General features: G+C 44.9%; 1 long non-coding RNA gene across 1 annotated transcript in view; it reads right to left on the reverse strand.

Annotated features, from left to right (window-relative positions):
* The window catches only part of LOC146834732 (uncharacterized), a 137,973-nt gene that overhangs the window by 48,393 nt on the left and 66,975 nt on the right, over nucleotides 1-22,605 (reverse strand). Inside the window, exon 2 of the long non-coding RNA XR_014960328.1 lies at nucleotides 11,298-11,453. This is a non-coding gene — a long non-coding RNA (uncharacterized LOC146834732). The remainder of the gene's footprint in view (nucleotides 1-11,297; nucleotides 11,454-22,605) is intronic.

The following is a 22,605-nucleotide window of genomic DNA, read 5'->3' on the forward strand; positions in this document are numbered from 1 at the left end:
AAATTTGTAACCATGTCCAACGCGCGCTCGAGCGAAGCGAGCGAGCCCGAACTGGAAAAGGAGGGTGCAGGGGGGATTCCCCCCGCAAGAAAATTTTGCAAAAAATGTATTCAAATGGTGGGTTTTACACCACATATTTACTGTAAATTTTTGCAAAAACGGGATCCAAATATAGCATTTTACAGCACAAGTGTGAAGAAAACATTACAAACATATAAAAAATGCGCCCAATCCTCTAACTGTTCTGCTTGCAAAACGACCCCCAAGCCAAGCACACACAGCCAATGGGAAGAGGCCCTCTAAGTGTTTTCTACCTGTAACACATCTCTTCCTCTTTACTGTATTGGTTAATGAAGTCATCAAGGCTCACACCATTGGTAAGACCGTACATTGCAAATACTTAGAAAATTAGATGGCGAAACCATTGTAAACCCTGCATTTGCTAAGTCATTTGGTTTGCGTTTGCAAAATTGCTTTTTGTAATGTAGGAAACCCATTTTACGAGTCGGAAAATATTTTCCAACTCGTAAAACAGGTTTTGCGACCCACAGGGAACTGCAGTTTGGAAGGGGCGTAAAATAGGTGTTTCTTCCAAATTGTGCATCAGTGTGCACTCTACCAATGCTTTACGACTACAGTTGTGGTCGCAAATCATTGTACAGTTACCAGTTACTCAAAGGAGGTGGTGACAGATTCGTAAAAAGGAAGTGCCCCCTTGGTGGCAATGTCTGCCCTCCCTGGTGTCTTTCCAGCTGTAAAACATTTGTTTTTTAAAGCAGCACAGTCCAATGCCCACTTAGCTCATAGCTAGAAATGTCTCTGCAGTGCCAACCTGGTAACACATGCACATTTAACGTGTTTCCATGGTGATGCTGGGAATGGTCCATCTGCAGATTAATGGGTGAAGTGGGATCTCCAAGTAGAAATGTATTTTAGTCATTGAGAAATATAAAAAAATGATACTGGTCGCTGCTGTGATGCCTACTTTTAAAGGCAGAAATGTAATTTCTGCTTTCATAGCGAGTAATCGGTGACGTATTAGGCAACGCAAATGGCGTTCGGTACTCGGCAATTTTACATTACACATGGTTTGGAGCATACGAAAAAAAAGAAACTAAAATATCCGAGGTTCGGGCGTGGATATATTTATACCTTTACGCACAAAGATTTTCATTTGAAACACTTACGTTACCAAAAGCCTTTCTTTTGCTCAGCTCACTCCTCCTTGGTCTCCCCTACTCACCCCCACCCCACCAAAAAGAAAAATTACCCAACCATCACTTTAAATCTTTAATCTACATGCTGTTAACACCTCCTCGAACACTTCTACATACTTACATACAAACACTACTTTAACAACTCTTTCAAGTAAGCAGACCGGCGCCACCACGCCGACTTGGCCCAGAGCCCGTACTTCCGCCTCACGCTTTAGCTTTACCCGCCTGTGAGAGTGAGACGTGTTGGGGTGACAGGAGGCACATCCTGTGCGGGGCTCACACTGCTCACTTCTCTTTAGTGGAGAAGTTACAGCATGAGGTCCTGCCAGGAGAGCGTTGTAGGGGAAGGGAAATCCTTTAAAGCGGTTCATTTTCTCTTTGGATTTCCCTTCTCTTTTTGAAACTCAGGAGCAGCAACATTGTTGTGGTGTCACCAGGGCTTTAAGTGGAAGCTTTATCAATATTCTATACAAGCCATAGTAGCTGCTTATTTAACCTATGCAACTAACAACCATTGACAAAGCCAATAGGGCTGACTTGTATTTATGATGTTACTTGTTGTATCATACATTTGGATGCAATGAAGGAGACAGCAAAATACAAGTCAGGGGCACACTATGCTATGCTGCACAGATTTTTAGTTTAGTGTTTTAAGCCACGTCCCTTTGAGAGACCCCCCCTCCCCCCGAGTTTTTTCATCCCACTTAAAGCCCTGGCAGACAGGGTTCAGCCATTAGTGATCTAAAAATATATTAAAATGCTTTATTAGAGATGTTTTCCCAACCTTGGCTTCATTCTTTTAATAGAGCAAACCAATACAGTTCTGACACCGTATTTTTCAAAGGCACTAGAGAGTCGCTGTGTATTGATTTACGGCTTGTGGTGCACTGGTACATCAGGCCAGTGTCTTAATGAGTGGATGAAATGATTGTACAACCTGGGTATCGCTTATTTAAGTATTGGTGGACTGGCTCCGCTTTTCATCCTAAGGAGACATGAACCTTTTCATTCAATCGGTGCTGATGACAAGCCATTGACAATATCGCCCCGGTTCACTGTGCGAGCAGCGCGCTGAGCAGACACACTGATCTCTGCTCAAGCCTCAAGTGATGTGAGTGAGTCTGAGTGTGTGAGGTATGTGCATGGCATAATATGGAACAATTGCTCAGCAAATTAATGTGTGCACTGCAGGATTGATTTTCAGATTAATGGAAGCCGTAGATGCTCTGTCTGCTGCTTGCTATTAACACTGTTAAATAATAGCAAGCAGACAGAGCATCTACGGCTTCCATTAATCTGAAAATCAATCCTGCAGTGCAACGTCTGCTCAGTGCCTCGCGGTGTGGGGAATTAATTCAAAGAACATCGCCAAGGGGACCGAGGGAGAAATTCTCTGATTTATTTACCGTAATACCGTTGTGTTGAGTGTTCAACCCTGCAGTGCACTAGTCTTGCACTGCCCTGCCGAGCCATGGGCCGAAGGACACGGACGGACCTGTGGGCCCTTCCATCGGCGCAGCCAGCCATCCTTGGCAAGGGCTGCAGTACGCAGTAGCACACGACGCCGGACACGGCCTACGTAACCGTTGGGCAGCCTCAGCCTGCCAGCCTCCATCTCAGGACAGGGGAGGCCGAATTCAATGACGGTCCGGTCGGAGTAAGGAGCATTATTATGGCGCGCGCGTTTATTAAGGGGGGCAGCCTCAGCTCATGCAGCGCTTTGCAAAACCATAAATCACGAAGAATCAAGAGTGTCATGCGGAAACTGCCACTGCCTCAGGCCAAAATCGTGCATTTCAGATACCGTCCGTAACCCAGCCGTCCGTCCGTTGTTTTGGGTTCGTTCGTGTAGGGCCATACTCGCTTCGCTTCTGTTGTCTGTTCAACTTCTCACACTCACTCAGTCACTTTCACTTTCACTCTGACAGTCTGACTATAACCATTAACGCTCATCAGTTGTTATACGCCTAGAGGATCGCCCTCGGAACTCAACTCACAGTGTCCCCAGACTCCCCACTCCCATGGGATTGCATCCGACTCCACTGACCGAGGTGCGATGCGATCCTCTTTGCCTTGAACAGACCGAACACTTACGCTTGGACCTCACTTCGCTCTACCTCGCTGCTCGTCTCTATAATGCGTGACCATTTCCGCGTGGGTGACGCGTGTACTGTTAACTGCTGATAGCCTCCGTTCACACTCATAACCGTGTGCGCGATATGCCCCCTTCAAATTAGGTTTGAATTTCCTGTTCCGATTTTAATTTACAGACTTGCCAAGATAGAAGCTGTCGCCGGCGAACTTCACTGAGACAGACACTTTAACTTTACTTAAAGTCGAGCAGCAGACTTCACTGTTCAATAACCGTGTGCGCGATATGCCCCCTTCAAATTAGCCTTAGGTTTGAATTTCCTGTTCCGATTTTAATTTACAGACTTGCCAAGATAGAAGCTGTCGCCGGCGAACTTCACTGAGACAGACAGACTTCTTTAACTTTACTTAAAGTCGAGCAGACTTCACTGTTCACTTGACTTACCCCGTGTTTTTCACGATGTGGATGTCGATGACAATCATGAATGATTACAGGCTGCCTCGATCGATGCTGCCTGGATGTTCTTGTTCTCGAGTCGAGTCAATCAAGGCTCGGAGCTCCTCGTGGACTGCAGCAGTGCAGAGCGTGGCAATGAGAGCATGCAAGCAGAAGCCCAAACTGGAAAAATCTGGAATTGTTGGTCTTTCGTTTTCGATTCGACTCCTCCCCCAGACCCCAGCAAACCAATCACTTGAACAACAACAACTGTTGCTGGGTCTGGTGGAGGAGACAAAGGCCACTGCCACACCCCCACAAACTCTAAACCTGCCGGAATGCTCCACCCTCGGCCATTGGAATTAATGGAGGGCCTCCAGCTCCGCCCTGGGCCAAAGGAATAACGCCCAAAATCGACATGCTATTCTGCTAGTTAGCAATAGGCTGCACCCACCAGTGTGTCATCACTGCCCTGCTTTCTGGCTCTAGGGCGAAGAAATCTTCGCCCAGTCAAAAGCATGTGCAGAGACACTGCAGAGCAGAGCAAAGGCCATACCCCCACACCCCCCTAAAGAAAACCCCAATTTTGTATATGTTTGTTCACTGAGCACTAGCAGCCAGCACAATTTATTCCTAAGCTGCTCAGTGTTTTTCATCAGGCATTTTTTGGGTCCCCAGGGTGGGAGGGCGACGCCCATCTCGCCCCTATGCACCAGCCTCCCCTGTGTTTAAGTTCATTCAATGATGAAAGTTTCAAAAACCTTTATTCTCATTAAGAGATTAGTAAAGTTACTTTTGCTGTTCTTTTCGATTAGTCCACACATCAAATAAGTATACAGAAATCTCATGAAAAAGAATGGTTAGTTAAAAAAAATTCCCTATACTAAAGATCAGATCAGAGTGTTAGAATCGTAGAATTCAAAAGGAAGAGAGTGAGATCAGGGAGCATAAAGCTAAAAGTCAAACTTAAGCAGCAGACCTTCCCATAAAGAGTAGTTCATGAAACTCAGCCGAGTCTCAATAAATCCAAATCAAATTAACATACAGTTGCTGTAGCAATCTGTCAAAATATAATCAATAGCAGAGCAAAAGGGAAATAGCAGCTGCAGTAATCACAACCATCAAGAGTCTGGCATAGGGGAGAAAAAGCATTGCATATACCTAGGAACAGGCACTAATATTAAAGATACGAGCACATGTTGCAGACATTGTATTGGACTTCTTCTTACGTAAACCAATCAAATGGCATCTCTCATCATTGAGCAGGTCCAGCTCCTCTGTTACCATGAACAAATACATGTGGCTTGTAAAATTATCACAAGTTCGCTATGAACATTCTTGCATAGTTAGATTCTGGAAATATAAGACTTAATTCTCAAAGGCATTTGGGCACAAGTCGGCCTTCCACATAACTTTTGTTTCACTGAGAGAACAATGAATTATACTAACTTCGGGAAAAAAAATCACTGTTAGGTAATGCATTCCATTTTAATACGAACAAATATTATTGTCTGTAACACACAATTATCTTAATCAAGCATTTATATGAGAAAATAGGAATCTCTCTTGTGCTGCTCACAAAGTAATGCATTTATTAATCAAGACCGTTCTGCAGTTATGACTAACATTTCTAGGCATGTAGTTTTAAGGCCAAGCTTCTAATTTGCATTTTGCACATTTCACCAATATTAGTTTGTTTTTAGTTAAAGAAACTTGCTTCCTAGGTTTTCCATGGCCCACATGGACAACTATGATTGCCTATTGCAAATCAGTACATTTACCAAATGTGTCATTAGAGCATTGCATTTTACATTTATCATTTCAAATTTATCTACTATGTTAACTAATTTTCATGTTAATTAGTGGGCTCTATTACTATGATGAGCCCTTGTACCAACAGGGAACTAGCAAAGAACACCAGATCACAAAGAAGTGGTCAACCATAGACTTGATGAAAGAGCAGCTACCAGAGACAAATAATAACAGAGGGAGGTATTGAATATCTAGCAGAGTGGCCCAAGACGAACAAAGGGAGACAGACTAATAAAACAGAAGAAGGGATATTAAACTATTCAGCAAGTGGAGAACCCATAAAATTACCTGATTCATTGCCGGGAACTTAGCTATAGGGCTGAAGAGGTGCACTACCACTGTCAACCTAGAAGTGAGTGAATCCGGATCAGTGAGAACATTTCTGAGATGCTGATCTGTCTGGCATCAGTTTTCCCCATTGTGCAACTAAGTGCTATGCTGGTAATCACACATTTCTCCCCATACTGCCCCACCTTCAGAAGAGCCCATTGCCTCTTGTAGGTTAGTCCAGTTTCACCAGTCCCTACATGCCTCATGCACTCCACCACCAGTAGAGGCAATCTTGGTCATAGATGTACTCACTGGGGTCTTGGGCAAGGCCCAGGTGTCTCAGTGTACCATCAGCTATTAGGAGTCTCCTCATGTATAATATGTATATTTCTCCCATCAGTTCCAGATAGTGCTTATGTTGTTGGTTGTATCATAAGTAGTCCAAGTACCAGCCTGCATCAAGCTGTCCATCCTCACCAGTACCAGATCACAGCTTAGGCAGTCAAAAGACCAGCCATACCCATCTGCAGGCCCACCGAGGTACCCGACATCAGAGTAAAAGCGTGCCCGTGGGGAAAGGTTGCTAACATCAACAGGTCTCTACCTTGGCCCAGTCTCCCTGTCTCAATTCTCAATTGTCTCTCCACCGCCCCCTCTGTACCTGTAGTTGAGGCCTCCTGTCCATCCAGACATCACATGCAAATTGCGCCTCTGTTGGCGTGCGTAGATATCTGCCCCTCAGGTCCCAGGCCATTGATGGAGTCACAGGAGGACAGTTTTAACCTCAATGGCGACCCCACTTTCACACCACCCGCCTAAATCCCCCGGCCGTTGTCAGGATGATACTCTTTTTTTTTAAGTTCAAAAGATCTTTATTAGAAAGATAAAGGTGTCGATACATGAGAAAAACTAAAGCATAACAGCAATATGAGAGGTAGAATAAGCATGACTATGGAAATAAACACGAGATTGAGAAGTAACAAATATTTGAGGCTATATAACAGAAAGCAGTACTGGAGATAATATGCAATAAAATGAAACATAAAAAAAATGCAAAGGAACAAAAAGGTCAATCAAGGAGCTTTGGAGACCTCCTGCTGAGAGGGAGGCAAATGAGGCGAATGAAACGAGCGCTTAGCACAGGTATCAAGGTACAGGGTCACAGGAAGCCAAAGATCATGTCGCTTTTTGGCCAGACCGAGGGGGTAAATAAAGACAGTATCTAACCTGTGATTATGACATACATTGTACCACCATGCTCTAAAAGAAATATTAGCAAAATGTTTCCAATTAACAGTAATTTGCTGGAATGCAACAGCTAGCAAGAAATCAACAATCTGCACATTAAAATCAGCATCTCTCCAACAGGAAGAGAGACTTCCTAAAAAAACATTGGTAAAGGAGAAGGGGAATGCAGTGTGAAATATGGTATTAATCTGAGCCCAAACTTGCTTCCAAAAATTGAACACAGCAGTACAGGAGAAAAGCATGTGAAAAAGAGTAGCCTTGGGTGTCAAGCAGGACCAACAATGGTCAGGGATTAAAGGAAACCTCTTATTCAACATATAGGGTGAAAAGAGAAGTCTGTTGTAGATTTAAAAAAAGGGTTTGCGTGAGGGAAGCAGCCCTGGAGGATTTGCGAAGTTTGGTCCATACCTTATCCCAAAGAGAGGTGGGCCAAGAGGTGTCAAAGTCAGACTCCCATTGTTCCTCTACCGTGGATTTTGGCCTGGGAGTGAGAGTCTTGTGAAATGAGTGGTAGATTAAGGAGGCAGTAGTGTGAGTACGGAGCAGGGAATGGAGGCGTAAAGTGGGGTTGAGAGGATCGGGTTGGGCGAGAGAGCTGGAGAGGTTGGTATAGGTGGACATAACAGCGTTCTTGAGCATGAGGTACTTACGGGCAAAGGAGTGGGGGATACTGAAGGTTTGGCAAAGAACGGAGAAAGGTAAGAAATCAGAGCCAGAAAAGAGGTGGAATACCCAGATCAATCCCCTTTGCCTCCAAGATTTCCAATAAAAGGGCTTGTGATTAATAAGGATGCTATTATTATTCCAAATGGAGGTATTGAGAAATGCGGCCACAGAGGAGGGAGGGCTTGGAGAAGTGGAAAGAAGAAGTTTGGTAGTGAATTTGTGGATGGGAGTGGAATTGAGCCGGGGTTTGCGAGAAAAAGAGAGATATTCAGCGAAAGTAAAGGGGGATAGAGAAAGGCGTTCACTAACAAGCCATAAAGGAGGAGATTCAGCAGGATCTCGCAACCAAAGGGAAGCTTGTCGCAGAAGGAAAGCTTTATGATAAGAGGGAAAATCTGGAAAGTTAACCCCACCCTCTGATTTAGGGAGTCGTAGTCTAAACAGAGACATACGCGCTTTTTTGCCAGACCAGAGGAAAGTGTAAAGAATAGTGTTGATTTTCCTAAAAAACTTTGCCGGGATAGAAACTGGAATATTGGAAATAGTGTAAAGAACTATTGGGGAAAGCATCATTTTAATCGTGTCTAGGCGACCCCACCAGGAAAGGTAAAGCGGGTGCCATCTGGAAGTAAGATCAGACAATCTCTGGGTACATCTACTAAGGCATAACGAGACAGTGCCGGGGAGGGAGGGGGTAATGTGCAAACCAAGATATTTGATATGTGAGGCATTCCAAGTAAAATTGGACGCAGCGAAGTCGGATTTGAAGGTAAATTTTGTGAGGGGTAAAATTTCACATTTGTCGTTGTTTAGTCTATAACCAGAAATTTGGGAGTATTCACGGACTTCAGTTAGAAATGCGGGAATTGAGATGGCAGGGTTAGAAAGAAAGAGAAGGATGTCGTCTGCATAGGCAGCAAGTTTGATGTTTGTTTGAGAAAATTGGAAACCATGCAGGTTAGGATTTTGGCGGAGTTTTGAGAGAAAGGGTTCTAAGGCCAGATTAAAAAGAAAGGGGGAGAGGGGACAACCCTGGCGAACTCCTCTACCTAAGTTGAAGAAAAAAGAGACTAGGCCGTTAGCACAGACCGCCGACCTAGGATTGGAATAAAGGAAAGAAACAAAGGAAATAAAATTAGGACCAAACCCAAACCATCTGAGGGCTGGAAAAAGGAAAGTCCATTCTACCCTGTCAAACGCTTTTTCTGCATCCAAAGCAATTGCTGCCAACGATTCCTGGAATCGTGAGGATTTGGACAAAACATTAAACAGAAGTGTAGTATTATCTGTGATTGACCGGCCTTTAACAAATCCGGACTGCTCTGGACTCCACAATTCAGGGAGAAAGGGGTCTAGTCTTATGGCAAGGGATTTAGCATATATCTTGTAATCAATATTAACTAAAGAGATTGGTCTATAATTCTTGCAATACTGGGTATCTTTTCCTTCTTTGGGTATTATGCATATGTGGGCATCTGAGAAGGTGCCAGAGGAGGTACCACTGAGGATAAAAGAATCAATAAGAGAATGTAATCTGGGTAATAGTAATTTAGAGAAATGTAGGTAAAATTCAACTGTAAATCCGTCCGGAGCCGGGGCCTTATCTTTCTTAAGTGACTGGAGTGCATTATGTAGTTCGGAGCTGGAGATAGGCGTTTCAAGAATGGATAAGTCAACAGGAAAATTGGGGTGAGCCTGAATTGTGGAGAAAAAGGTAGCGAGGGATTGGGCAGTAGGGTGAGTTTCAGAAGAGTAAAGCGTGGAATAAAAGCGGGAAAATTCCTCTAAAATATCAGCATCTGTGCGCCTTAAAACGGAATTAACATCAAAAACAGACTCAATGTTCAGTTTGTGTTGCTTGACTTTTAAATAATTGGCTAATACCTTCCCCGCTTTATTCTTACCCCCATAAAATTTTGAACTAGATTTCAACAGATATAACGAAGCATCATCAGTGGATTGTTTGTTAAATTGCATCTTAGCTTCAATAAGAGTAGTCAAACTTTCCTGCGAGTGGGAGGTGTAAAAAGAATGCTCCAGTTTTTTGTTCGTGAAGAGGAGGTCACTAATGCGTTTGCAAGCAATTTTACGCTTTTTAGCCACATGGTCAATGATGAAACCTCTTGCTGCAGCTTTGTAAGCGTCCCAAATAGCATGTTTGGGCATATTGGGTGTATCATTGATGGTAAAAAATTCTGTGGAAAATTCAACAAAGGAGGTTGTGAATTTGGGATCAAGAAGGAGAGTATTGTTGAAGCGCCATCTTTTTGGCCCAGAGGACTTGGGTAAGACATCAATGTTAACCAGAACAGGGGCATGATCAGAGAACAAGATGGGGCCAATATCGGCGTGAGTGAGGGATTGAGAGATATGATGGGAAAGGAAAATGTAATCAATGCGGGACTGTGATTGATGAGATGGGGAGTAAAAGGTAAACTCTTTAGTAGTAGGATTACATAAACGCCAGGCATCAACGAGTTTGTGCTGGGATATTGCCTGAACAAACAATTTATGAGACTTATTAGGGACATAGGATGCTTTGGAATGCCTATCTAAAAAGGGGTAAAGGGGTAAGTTGCAATCGCCTGCCATAATAAAATTATCATCAATGGATTCAGAAATACGAGAAGCCATTGTGCGCCAAAAGGCGGGGTCACCGCCAGTGGGTGCGTAAATGTTGAGAAGGGAGATGGGGGTACCCTTCGAGGAAAGTTTGACATACAGCCATCTGCCCTCGGGATCTGACTCAGAAGTCAGAAGCGAATGAGAGAGAGATTTGAGAATTAACACAGCCACACCATTCCTTTTACCATCCCCAGGAGCAGAGAAAACATCACCCACCCAACCCCTTCTGAGCTTAGCGGCTTCAATATCAGACAAATGTGTTTCTTGCAAGAAGGCAATGTCTACATTCAACTTGGCTAAGTGAGAAAGGATTTTTTGCCGCTTAATGGGAGAGTGAAGACCCTTAATGTTCCAGGATACAATACGAACTGACATTAAAGATTATTGAAAGGGAAATGCAAGGAGAGATTAAAGCATTGAAAGAAAGCCTCACGAAGAATAAAAAACGCAGAAAAAAGAAAGAAAGAAAAAGAGTAAAGAAGAAATGGAATGGACAAGAAAAAGAAGAATAGTAGAAGGCTGAGATATACCAAAAAGATAAAGTAAAGCCAAGGTGCTACTAAGATCAGTGAGACGATAAAATGAAGACCGAAGATATTAATAAGAAAGGTCCAATAAAAGAGAAAGAAGAACATGCGTAAAGAGACCAATAAAGAGACAGGATGAGAGAGAGGGCGGCCAAAAGGAGAGGGACCTAAGTAGAAGTCAAAGGAAAAATGAAGTGATATGGGAACAAAATGAATAAAGAGAGAAAAGCATGACCAAGAGAGGCAGTGAAAAATGAGGAGAAAGGGGGAAAGAGAAAGAAAAGAAGAGTAAGGTCGCAAAAAAGGTATTGACACCAATAAACCTGAAAACATGGAAAGAAAAATCAAAGTCAGAAGAAACAGAACAAAAGCAAACATGTCAAAAAGTGTGTGAGGAATACTTACAAGGGGTAGGTTAGGGGAGATACGATCAGGAACAGGAACAAACAGAGACGCACGTGGAGACGAGGGGAGGAAGGTAGGGCCAACTGAAGAAGGCAGGACACTCGGGGTCAGTGAGACGTCCGACCAGAGGAACAAGGCGGAACGCGGCACATTAAGCTGTGAGGGAAGAAAGATAACAAGGTGAGGTGACAACAAGCGACAAAGGCATAATACAAGCAGTGAATAGAGCGAACCAAGAAATTACAACGTAAATAACAAATAATTCGGTAAACAGCAAAAACTCATCAAGAGAACATACAAGTCGAAGAACATTTGAGTTAGAAAAATCAGCAAACCCACGAAACTGGAAGATTATAATAAAATTTCAGAGAAAGTCATGGCGGGAGAGAGGAGGAAGGCCCAGAAAGCTCCATGCCAATCTGACCGCAAGAGTTCAGGAAACTCTGAAGTCGCGTAGGATCCTCATATGTCGTTGTTTTATTATTATAGGTGACTTTGAATAAGCAAGGGTGGAAAAGACCGTATCTGGCACCAATGGAGCGAAGGTCAGGTCTCATGTCCAAAAAAGCCTTACGTCGATTCGCAGTGGCTCTGGCATAATCTTGCGCAAAGAACAGAGTGGAACCTGACCACGTGAGAAGAGGAGAGGCTCTGGCTGCTGAAAGAACTTTCAGTAGGTCTGTGTATTCCAGGAAGTACATTATTACACCTCTGGGCTTTGCTGGCGTAGACAAAGAGGAGGGAGCTCGCCCAAGCCTATGGGCGCGCTGGATATTTAGCGGTGTGTCCTCAGGCAAGTGTAAAAGCTTGGGAAGAAAAGACTTGAAAAAATTGATAGGGTAGTTCCCCTCGCATCCTTCCACCAGGCCATAGAGGCGAAGATTGTTGCGCCTATTTCGATTTTCCAAGTCCTCCACCTGCTTCTGGAGAGAGGAGACCTGTGCATGCAAATGGGTGACCTTGGCAGCAGAGTCCTGAAGAGAAGAGACATCACGCTCCACTGACGACACTCGTTCATCCATCGAAGCCCAATTGTCAGTAAGAACCTGTAACTTAGCGTTGGTTTCTTCCATAAAAGGGCGCAAGGCCCGTATCTCTTCAAGGAGTAACTCCATCGAGATGGTTGAAGAGGACTTGGGAGGCGAAGGTGGATATTTTTTCAACCTCTTAGGCATTGTTTTTGCTGAAGGTTGTGAAGAGATGTCCGCATGCGACGTCATCTCAGTGGAGTGAAGGGACTGAGAAGCTTCTAGATGAGCCAGTTCCGTGAAAAGCTTGGAGTTCTTAATATAGTTGCGCTTTTGGACCTTGCCAGAACAGTCAGCCATCAATGTGTCTATGAAATACAGGTTCACTGAGAAATCACAAAATGACTGGGAGCAAAACAGGCACTTCGTGGGATCTCAAGAACGTAAAAAATAAAAGAGAGGCAATTAAAAAGAATTAGCGAGAAAATATGCCAGGCCAGTAAGGACAAAAAATATCAAAAGCCGAGAGAAGCAGAATGAAGAGTTAAGATGGCTGCCGGGTTTGAGGAGAGCAAGAAATGTCCAGTAAATCATAAAAAAGCCATAGAATGAATAAAAAAGTCATCTAAATATGTGGGCCTGTGTCATCTGTGTCGCTGATAATGCTGGAAACATTGTAGGTTCGTTGTAGCAGCCGGGAATTCAATGCGCGATTAAACGCGCTGATGAGAAGAATCCGGGCATACAAAATACAAAATGGCGGTCGCGGTCATTACAGAGCCGCGACCGGGATGAAATGGAGCAGCAGAGTCGAGGATAAGACCGCCACGGCGGCAGAAGTGGTCTTAGGGCATGCCCAGCATCATGAGAAGGCGGAGGCTTCCTTCCAAAGTTCGCGTGTGGCGTGCGAACCGCCGGTAAGCTCTGGCTCGGACGGAGCTCTACTCCGGCGCCGCCATTCTCCTCGGGCGCCTAGCCACCCAGGATGATACTCTTGGCAGCCGCATTGTGGAGGAACAGGAGCTCTGCAACTAAGTTGCCCTCTTGCAAGGCAGCAGGCCTCTATTAAGGGGTAATAGTTTATCCTGCTGATTCCAGTTTGTGTCATGCAATTTGTAAATTCTTCTCAATGGAAGTAATTTCAACCTTGTGCGAGATCCGTATACAATGCTACATTCATCTGCTTTAGTCAATGGGGTGATCCCCATTGTTAGTAATGCTGGAATCTGAGGAATAGTCAAGTATGGTTTCAAGTTTAAAACACTCAAATTACAGACTTCGTCCTTGTTAAATCCTGATGGCTCTTGACAAGGTCAATGGACCTTTGCTACTGTGGTATGAATGGAATTTAAATGTTTTGTCAATGATGAGAGGTCGGTGAAGTCTCAACACTTTTATTTATCTTAAACGGATTTGGATTGTTTTTTGTCATCTTTATTCAGATTGGACAGTTTACAGTAATATCAATAAAAGATTGATTAGAGGCAGTATAAATCAATTCACAGTAGTCCATAAATGAAACTTCACTAAACTAGCTAATGAACCTAATCTAACTAGAACCCATAAAGAGTCCTTTTGTAAAATAGCAAGAGTGAAAATAAAAGACGAACTTCCCATAAAGAGCCGTTCTGGAAACTCAGCCAAGTTCCCCACAGCTGCAGGAGCAACCGGCAATAATAGAATGATCTCTGCAGTAGCATTGATTAGGGTAAAGTTCTTAGATAAAAAGAATAAGTCACCTTTAGCAGAAGCTATTGGTAACAAAGCAAAAAGATGAACTCTCCAGGACGAGAGTCGCAAGGTGAGAATAATGAGTCTGGAGTCGCCCTCTCTGTGGAACTTCAATTGCAATTCCTATTGTCTCTCTAGGAACACTCATTGTTATAAAGTCATTAGAATATTATATCAATCGTCTGTTAGGTGTTAGCTCATCCAGCTAATGGGATCTGCTTCTCCAATGGGGTTGTCAACTTCCGATGTCTCTTTGCTCGATTCCCAGGGTACACTTTCACGCAGGTACATTAGTATAACACTGTTTCAAACGATGTTACATTGAGGAAAGTTATTATGAGGACCTTCTTACCTAAGCTAGAATATGTGCTATGAGTTTCAATAGAAGGCAGAGTTTTCAGAGATGCAGAGGCAAACTAGCAATAGTATTCTGATGAAGCATTCATAAATGTCTAAATCATGATTTATTATAACAAACACAGAAATGTCTCATTTAATTATACTATTTCATGAACATTTCGTATGCACACATTTCAATATATATATATATATATATATATATAGGATTAATATATCTATTTGCAGCATTAATAAGGATTCCTTCACATTATGGAGTGTGAACATTCTGATTGAGCGTCATTTTCTAAGTGAAAACTTTTCTGCAGCAGCTTGAACACGTTTCTAAAGCATAATTCTAAAATAGGTCAGCATAAGTCGAATTTTTATTTTAGAACTCATTTCACTCAGTAATACTATCATACATATATGGTAATACTATCATACATATGTAGAATAATTTGCAATGCTGTTTGGAGTCGAGATTTCATGCCATTAGTGCACAGTGTTTAATGCCATTAATTATGAGCCTAGTTTTGTTATAGCACTCCACCTTACCGCCTAGTAGTGAGCACGCATGAGCACAGAGAAGCGGACATCCTGCAGTGTTTTTTTTGCCATAATATGTAATAATTGTATTTAAAGATGGACACCTTATGCGTTCATGGACATGCATGGAGAACCATCTCTGAATGTTTCTTGTTCTACTTTATAAACCATTCCAAGAGAGCTGCCTGCCGCACTATTAGGAGAAAGAAGCCATGCGGAGCGTAAAAGTAGACAGGAGGGCGGGAGGGTAGAGTGAATTTACCAATGACAGCCTGAGAGCGAGCAGAGAGACAGAGAAAAAGCACTGCAAACCAGGAATATCTTTTACATGCACCCATTCTTTATTATCACTGGCGCAACCACAAAGTGGCATGCGGCATGTGCACTGTGTGCCACCTAGGAATGTCATGTCAATCTGTAAGTTATGTAAAATGAGAAAACACCCCCAAAAAGAAAATTGCTGCTATCTATTAAACTTGGAAGCTTTTGATAACGGTGTTTATAGAGCAATCGATCATGGGACTTTTTTGTCACACTTTACATTTCTTAAAGTAAAGCCTTAGGGCCTCATTTACGATGCCCCTAGCAGCACTTTTTTGACGCTCTGGTGGAGCAATGTGCCTGCAGCATATTTAGAAGGCCCGACTAAGCCATTTTGCGTGGCTTTTCATGGCCTTGTAAATATGTGCCCCTTTCACGCAGAGCACTGTGTGAAAGAGGCATTCCATGGGTGTTGCTATTCGTGCTGCCACGCAACACCCATGGAATCTGAAGCATTCCCAGATTTACGAAGAATCGTAAACCTGGGAATGCATCAGATTCTAACGCCACCCCATGGGTGGTGCTAGGGAGGGCAACAAGGAGAAATATCCTTATTTCTCCTCGTTTTTTCCTCTTTCTATGTGCTGAAAACAATCACTCCTATTAATCAATCAATCAGAACATTTGTAAAAGCACACTACTTACCTGTGAGGGTCTCAAGGCGCTGGGGGAGGATGCTGATTCTGCTCGAAAAGCCAGGTCTTGAGGAGTCTTCTGAAGTGTAGCAGGTCCTGGGTCTGCCGTAAGAGGATGGGGAGGGTGTTGCAGGTCTTGGTGGCGAGGTGGGAGAATGATCTAACACCGGAAGTCGCTCTCCGGATGTGGGGGACTGTGGCGAGGGCGAGGTCGGCAGAGCGGAGCTGGCGGTTGGGGGTGTAGAAGCTGAGTTGTCTGTTGAGGTATGCTGGTCCGGTGTTGTGGAGTGCCTTGTGTGCGTGGGTGAGGAGCTTGAAGGTTATCCTCTTGTTGATGGGGAGCCAGTGCAGGTCTCTCAGGTGGGGTGTGATGTGGCTACGGTGAGGGATGTCGAGGATCAGGCGGTAGTCCAACATGCTGCTGACGAGGGCCTTGGTGACCGTTCTTCTTGTTTCGGTGGGGATCCACCTGTAGATCTTGCGGAGCATGCGGAGGGTGTTGAAGCAGGAGGACGAGATGGCGTTGACCTGCTTTGTCATGGAGAGAGTAGAGTCGAGGATGAATCCTAGGTTGCGTGCGTGGTCGGTGGGTGTTGGAATTGTTCCCAGTGCGGTCGGCCACCAGGAGTCGTCCCAGGCAGAGGGGGTGGATACGAGGATGAGGACTTCCGTCTTATCCTAGTTTAGCTTCAGTCGGCTGTTCTTCTGCAATGGCTTTCATTCCTTCGTGGAGTTTGGTTTTGGCAGTGAGGGGGTCCTTGGTGAGGGAGAGGATCAGCTGGGTGTCATCGGTGTAGAAGATGATGTTGAGGTCATGCAGTTGGGCGACGTGGGCGAGCGGTGCCATGTAGATGTTGAACAATGTCGGGCTGAGGGATGAGCCCTGCGGTACACCGCAGATGATCTTGGTGACTTCGGAGCAGAAAGGGGGAGGCGGACACTCTGGATTCTGCCATCGAGGAAGGAGGTGGTCCAATCCAGAGCCTTGTCTCGGATCCCAGCATCGTGAAGGCGTGTGCGTAGGGTGCGGTGGCAGACGGTGTCAACGGCGGCTGACAGGTCCAGGAGGATGAGGGCGGCGGTTTCTCCGTTGTCCAGCAGGGCCCTGATGTCATCGGTGGCGGCGATGAGAGCAGTTTCGGTGCTGTGGTTGCTGCGGAACCTGGACTGGGACGGGTCCAGGATGCTGTTCTCCTCGAGGTAGCGGGTCAGTTGTCTGTTGATGGTCTTCTCGATGATCTTTGCCGGGAACGGGAGCAGGGAGATGGGCCGGAAGTTCTTGAGGTCCTTGGGGTCAGCCTTGGGTTTTTTGAGTAAGGCATTGATATCGGCGTGCTTCCAGCTCTCTGGGAAGGTCGCTATCTCGAAGGAGATGTTCATGGCTTTCCGGAGGTGGGGTGCGATGGTGGCGGTGGCTTTGTTGAAGATGTGGTGGGAGCATGGGTCTGATGGAGGTCCGCAGTGGATGGTGTTCATGATTTTAATGGTGTCGTCGTCGTTTATGTTGGTCCAGGAGAGCAGGGGGTCAGTGCGAATGGTGGCCGTGGGGACGGAGGTCTCAGTGGTTGTCGGGACGGTCATGGCATTGAAGCTGTCATGGATGTCTGCGATCTTGCAATGAAGAAGGTGGCAAGGGAGTCGCACAGGTCCTACGAAGGTGGGATGTCGTTGGAGCTGGGGTTGGAGAATTCCATCAAGATGTTGAGGAGCTCTTTGCTGTTGTGTGCATTGTTGTCAAGGCGGTCTTTGAAGGAGGCCCTTTTGGCGGATCTGATGAGGCGATGGTGTCTGCGGGTGGCGTTCTTGTGGGCTGCGTAGCTGTCTGGTGTCTGTTCACGGTGCCATTTCTTCTTTAGCTTTCGGCAGGTTTGCTTGGAGGCCTGGAGGTCTTCAGTGAACCAGCTGGCTTTCTTGCTGGTGTGTCTGTTGGAGGATTTCTTGATCAGGCGAGGGTGTTGGCGCAGTCGTCGATCCATTGTTTGAGGTTGTGGGTGGCGGAGTCGGGGTCGGTTGGATCAGTGGGTGGGTTCCGGGCGAGGGTGGTGGTTAGCTGGTATTCGGTGACTTTGCTCCAGCCGCGGCGGGGGATCTGTTGGGTGCGGTGGTGCATGGCATGGTAGGTTTCCGGAAGGTGAAGTGGATGCAGCGATGGTCGGTCCAGTAGAGTTCGGTGGTGTGGTTGAAAGAAACGTGGGAGCTTGCGGAGAAGATGGGGTCAAGCGTGTGGCCTGCAGAGTGGGTGGGCGTTGTGACGTGTTGTCTGAGTCCGAGGTTGGCGAGGTTGTTGATCAGGGTGGTGGAGTTGCAGTCGTTGCCGTTCTCGAGGTGGAAGTTCAGGTCCCCCAGAAGGATGTATTCTGTGGAGGCGAGAGTGTGTGTACTGACGAAGTCGGCGATGGAGTCGCTGAACTGTGGTCAGGGTCCGGGGGGTCTGTAGACGAGGGTTCCTCTGAGGGTGGTGTTGGGATCGGTGTGGATTTGGAAGTGCATGTGTTCCACGGTGAGGAGGGTGTCGTCTGTGTTGTTTGAGATTCTGAGAGTGTTCTTGTGAACAATGGCGATTCCTCCTCCTCCTCCGCTGGTGCGGTCCCTGCAGGTGATCTTTTAGCCGCCCGGGATGGCTATGGCGATGTCGGGTGCCGAGGAGGGGTTCAGCCAGGTCTCCATCAGGAAGGTGACGTCTGGGGAGGTTGAGTCGAGTAGGTCCCAGAGTTTGACGGCGTGTTTGCGGGCGGAGCTGGTGAGAAGAATGCATTTGAGGTGGTTGCGTTCCTTCACGGTGGGTGGCTTGGCGGATCGGATGCTGGTGAAGCTGCAGGTCCGGCAGGTCCTTGGGTGCGCTTAGGGCCAGCCAGGAAGCAGGTGTGTGGTCATCTGGGGTTGAGTGCGTGGAGGGTGCTGGCATCATAGCAGTATCGGGTGTCGTGGCATTCGCGGGGCCAGGGGTTCTGGCGCTGGGCGTGGTCCAGGTGCAGATGGGCGCAGACGGCGGCATAAGAAGGGGAGGTGGGAGGGAGGAGGCAGCTGGGAGGAGGGAGTGGACAAATGGGCGAACGGGGGGCGGGGCCGCAGGGGATGCAGCAGCGGGAAAACGGTGGCAGGAACGGTGAAGGAACAGAAGGCGAAAGGGCACCGGAAAAAACGGGGGGGCAAGGAGGAAGAAGCACTAATCAATAACGCTATACAAATACGAAGGGGACAGAGGCAAAGGGCACAGGGCACAGAGTGCAACGGGGGAACAAGGAAGAAGAAGCCCTGTGCCACAACTTCGTAAATGAGGCCCTCAGGGTCCTATTTGCAAATTCTTTGCACCACTAGTGTGCCACTTTTTGTGAAGAAAAGTGATGCACCAGCTGCAAGGGGCTTGTAAATCAGCCCTTAAGGTCTCCGGAAACCCTGTGTAGATTAGTAGGGATAAGGTCGTACAACCATCTGAGGCCCTAAGAATTTCCCATCGGTGTGAATTGGGATACATAGGCCCCAATTTCTGGCCTGATTAGTTTTATAAACAAATGCTTAATCTCTGGAGATAGTCTGCCAATGTGTGGAAATAGTGCCACCTGTAATAGTGGTTTCAGTGACATGGACGACTTCACAACCCGCTCTACAAAAGCCACCGAATAATCATCAGCTGGAAACGACCAGCCACCCTCACCTGTAATGTAACGCAATGTGATGCCAGCCTGTGAAAAATCCCAAACTCTGTGTATAATCCATCCAGGCATAATTAGACCCAAACTAAATGACCTCGATACACTTTTCAAGAAACGCAGACTATTGCTTGACTTCCGAACCCTTGTTTGGAAGTCGGTAACTGTGAACATTGTCTGCACTTCCAAGGTTCTAGCCTTCTAGGGGTTTTTTGTGGACCAAGAAAAGGGTATTTCGCCTGCCTTCCTGTGAAACGAAAAGCACACGTCTCTTTTTAATTAAGCTCTTTACCCTTTGAAGCCACTTCAGATTTTTTTCCCTCACGGGTGATGTAAGTTATGTAAATAAATGCATATCAACGAAAGGAGTGTGTCTGTCACAAGCGAAAATAAAAAACATCCGTCATTTTGAAGTGATTAACATTCTCCAGATGTGGAAATCATCAGATTTCAGGAGTTTCCCTTTGTTGTGATCCCGCTATAGTATCCAGAACACGAATGTTTACTTTTCGCATCGACCAGACTCCGATTTTTCACAATCCCATTAAAGTATGCCCCGCCTTGTAATTGCATGCCCAGATGAAAGCACGTTCACTTATTATTATTCCCCGTAATTGTAAACTGCTGCTGGTAATTGTACTGTAGGGGCTGAAACAAAGGGTGCCTGCGCTGCACGGCCACCGCTGCCCACTTATGTAATCAATTTATACATGTCAGCTTGGAACAAAGATGGTTATCCGCCTCTGGTGCCGAGACATGTGACGTGCTACCACCCTGCAGCTCCGGGAAACGGATCCTAATTCGGTTTTTGTAAAAGGTTTTCCTAAAAACACAGGCGATACCGCTGATAATTTTAAGTGACAGCTCGATAATGTTTTACCCAAGTCGGGGAGGTTTTTGGTTTTACAAAGGAAGCACATATCATTTCCCTTAGAAGTAACAAAGTTCGCGCTCAGTTACAGGAAAAAAGTTGATAAAAAGTTATTCCGCAGGTCAATTTCTATGATAGAGAAATGTTCATGCATGTGTGGTTCGTTTCAATGCTGCTTAGAGGCGAGGCAAAGATGTACGATATGCAGTGCCGAAAAAAACGTACTCAAGGGGCCCATACATTGGGGGTCAAGGTATGGCAGGCGAAAAGGGGGTGGAGTCACGAGGGGTGGAGCTTGCAAAGCAGAGCCTGACCCTCAACGTATACATTTGCTAAAAGAAATCTGTTGCAAAGAAATTGTTAACAAGGGCAAATGTGACAGCAAATCTGTTCCAGCCTACTTAATTGCTCTCAAAAGGGCTGCATTTTAGAATATGTTACAGGGTTAAGAGACCTGCAGCAGAGATCTATCTGTGTCCAGCAATTTGTAGCGGATTTTTTTTTTTTTAAAGTTTAAGAGAGAGTTTATTGACACAAAAAAAATGCAATACAATATAATGAGAAAATGTTAACATGAGAAAAAAATTGGATGCAAACTGATAAGATAATAGAGAGGAAAAGAGAAGAGTAAACAAAAAGAAGTAAAGGGCAGGGGTAATCAAATGGCAGTGCATCATAACTACCGTATACATTTTAGTAAGTAAGCTTCAAAGAAATAAAATGTAAAAGGTATTGGGAAGCTGAGCAAAATGGTTAAATAGAGGAAATAACATGAAATATAAATATATATACATTGAAAATATTACTCATGGAGGTTTAGGAACTTCTTCAATTCGAGGGTCATGAGTTTGTGAGGTATGCGCAGATGCATCAAGAAAATAGGTAATAGGTAACCATAGAAGGTCGCTTTTAATGGCAAGGGAGATGGGATGTACATATGCCCTGTCTAACCTGCGGTTATAGCAAACTCCATACCACCAAGCACAATAGGAGAGATTGGAGTTATCTTTCCATACCATGGTAATCTGTTGGAAGGCAACTCCAAGGAGTAGACCAATAATCTGGAAATCACGAGCCTGTGAACTCCAATCATCAGAAAGACTATCTAAAAATACGTTAACAGAAAAAAAAGGGACTTGGATATGAAAAATGGTATTAATCTGTGTCCAGACTCGGTGTCAAAAATTATGCACTTGAGGACGTAGGAAAAGCATATGCTTTAGGTCTGCCAGGTTTGCGTTACAAGACCAACAAGAGGTGGAAAGAGTAGGGTTCATTTTGTGTAATGAGGTAGGAGTAAATAAAAGTCTGTTGTAGACATAGAGCAAAATTTGGGTGGTATTGGAAGCCCGGTAAGATTTTCTAATTTTAATACAAATCTTGTTCCACTTAGATGTAGAAAAAGAGGATTGAAGATCAGCTTCCCAGAGCAGTTCCACTTCAGTTTAACCCTAATTGGTGAAAAAGGTGACAGGGATTGGTAGAGTTGAGATGCTGATGGAGAGAGGGACAGGATGGATAGAACCTGTGGGGGTGCAGAGGAGGGATGGGCTGTGGAAGTCATGGCTTGATAGGATGTTTGGATTAGAGAAAGCAAGGAGGTATATTTAGAGAGATATGATGAAGGAAAGGAAAAGCGTGATTGAGCGGAAGAGAAGGGTAGCCAAGTTTCCTCATTACGGAGTTGATGAACCCAGTGGAGACCTTTAAGATACCAATCTTTCCAAAATTGAACTTTGTTAGTTAATTTAATATCCTTATAATACCATATGGAGGATCGAAGAAATTTGTCTGAAGGAGAAAGATGGTTGGTAAACAAAGGTTTAAGAAGTTTGCAAGAGTTATTAAGTATAGGGAAGGAAAAAGAGATGGGTCGTTGAGAAAAGGATATGGTTTCTTGAAAAGAAAAAGGCCGAAAAAAGGACCTTTCAACATCAATCCATAATGGTAGAGAACAAGAATCATCATCTTCTAATAAGAATAGCGAGTTTTGTCTGAGAGAGAATGCATTATGGTAGATCTGGAAGGCTGGGAAGTTAACGCCTCCTAAGAATTTAGGACGTTTAAGTTTATGGAAGAAGATGCGGGGAGTTTTGTTGTTCCATAGAAATTTAGATAATATGGAATATATAGGTTTAAAATGAGAATTTCCAATAGATATAGGGATGTTGGAAAGATAAAAAAGAATAACAGGGACTAACATCATTTTAATTGTGTCACAACGACCTTACCATGATAAAAACAAAG

This window comes from Triturus cristatus, chromosome 4_2 (genome assembly GCF_964204655.1).
Source record: "Triturus cristatus chromosome 4_2, aTriCri1.1, whole genome shotgun sequence".
Lineage (NCBI taxonomy): Eukaryota > Metazoa > Chordata > Amphibia > Caudata > Salamandridae > Triturus > Triturus cristatus.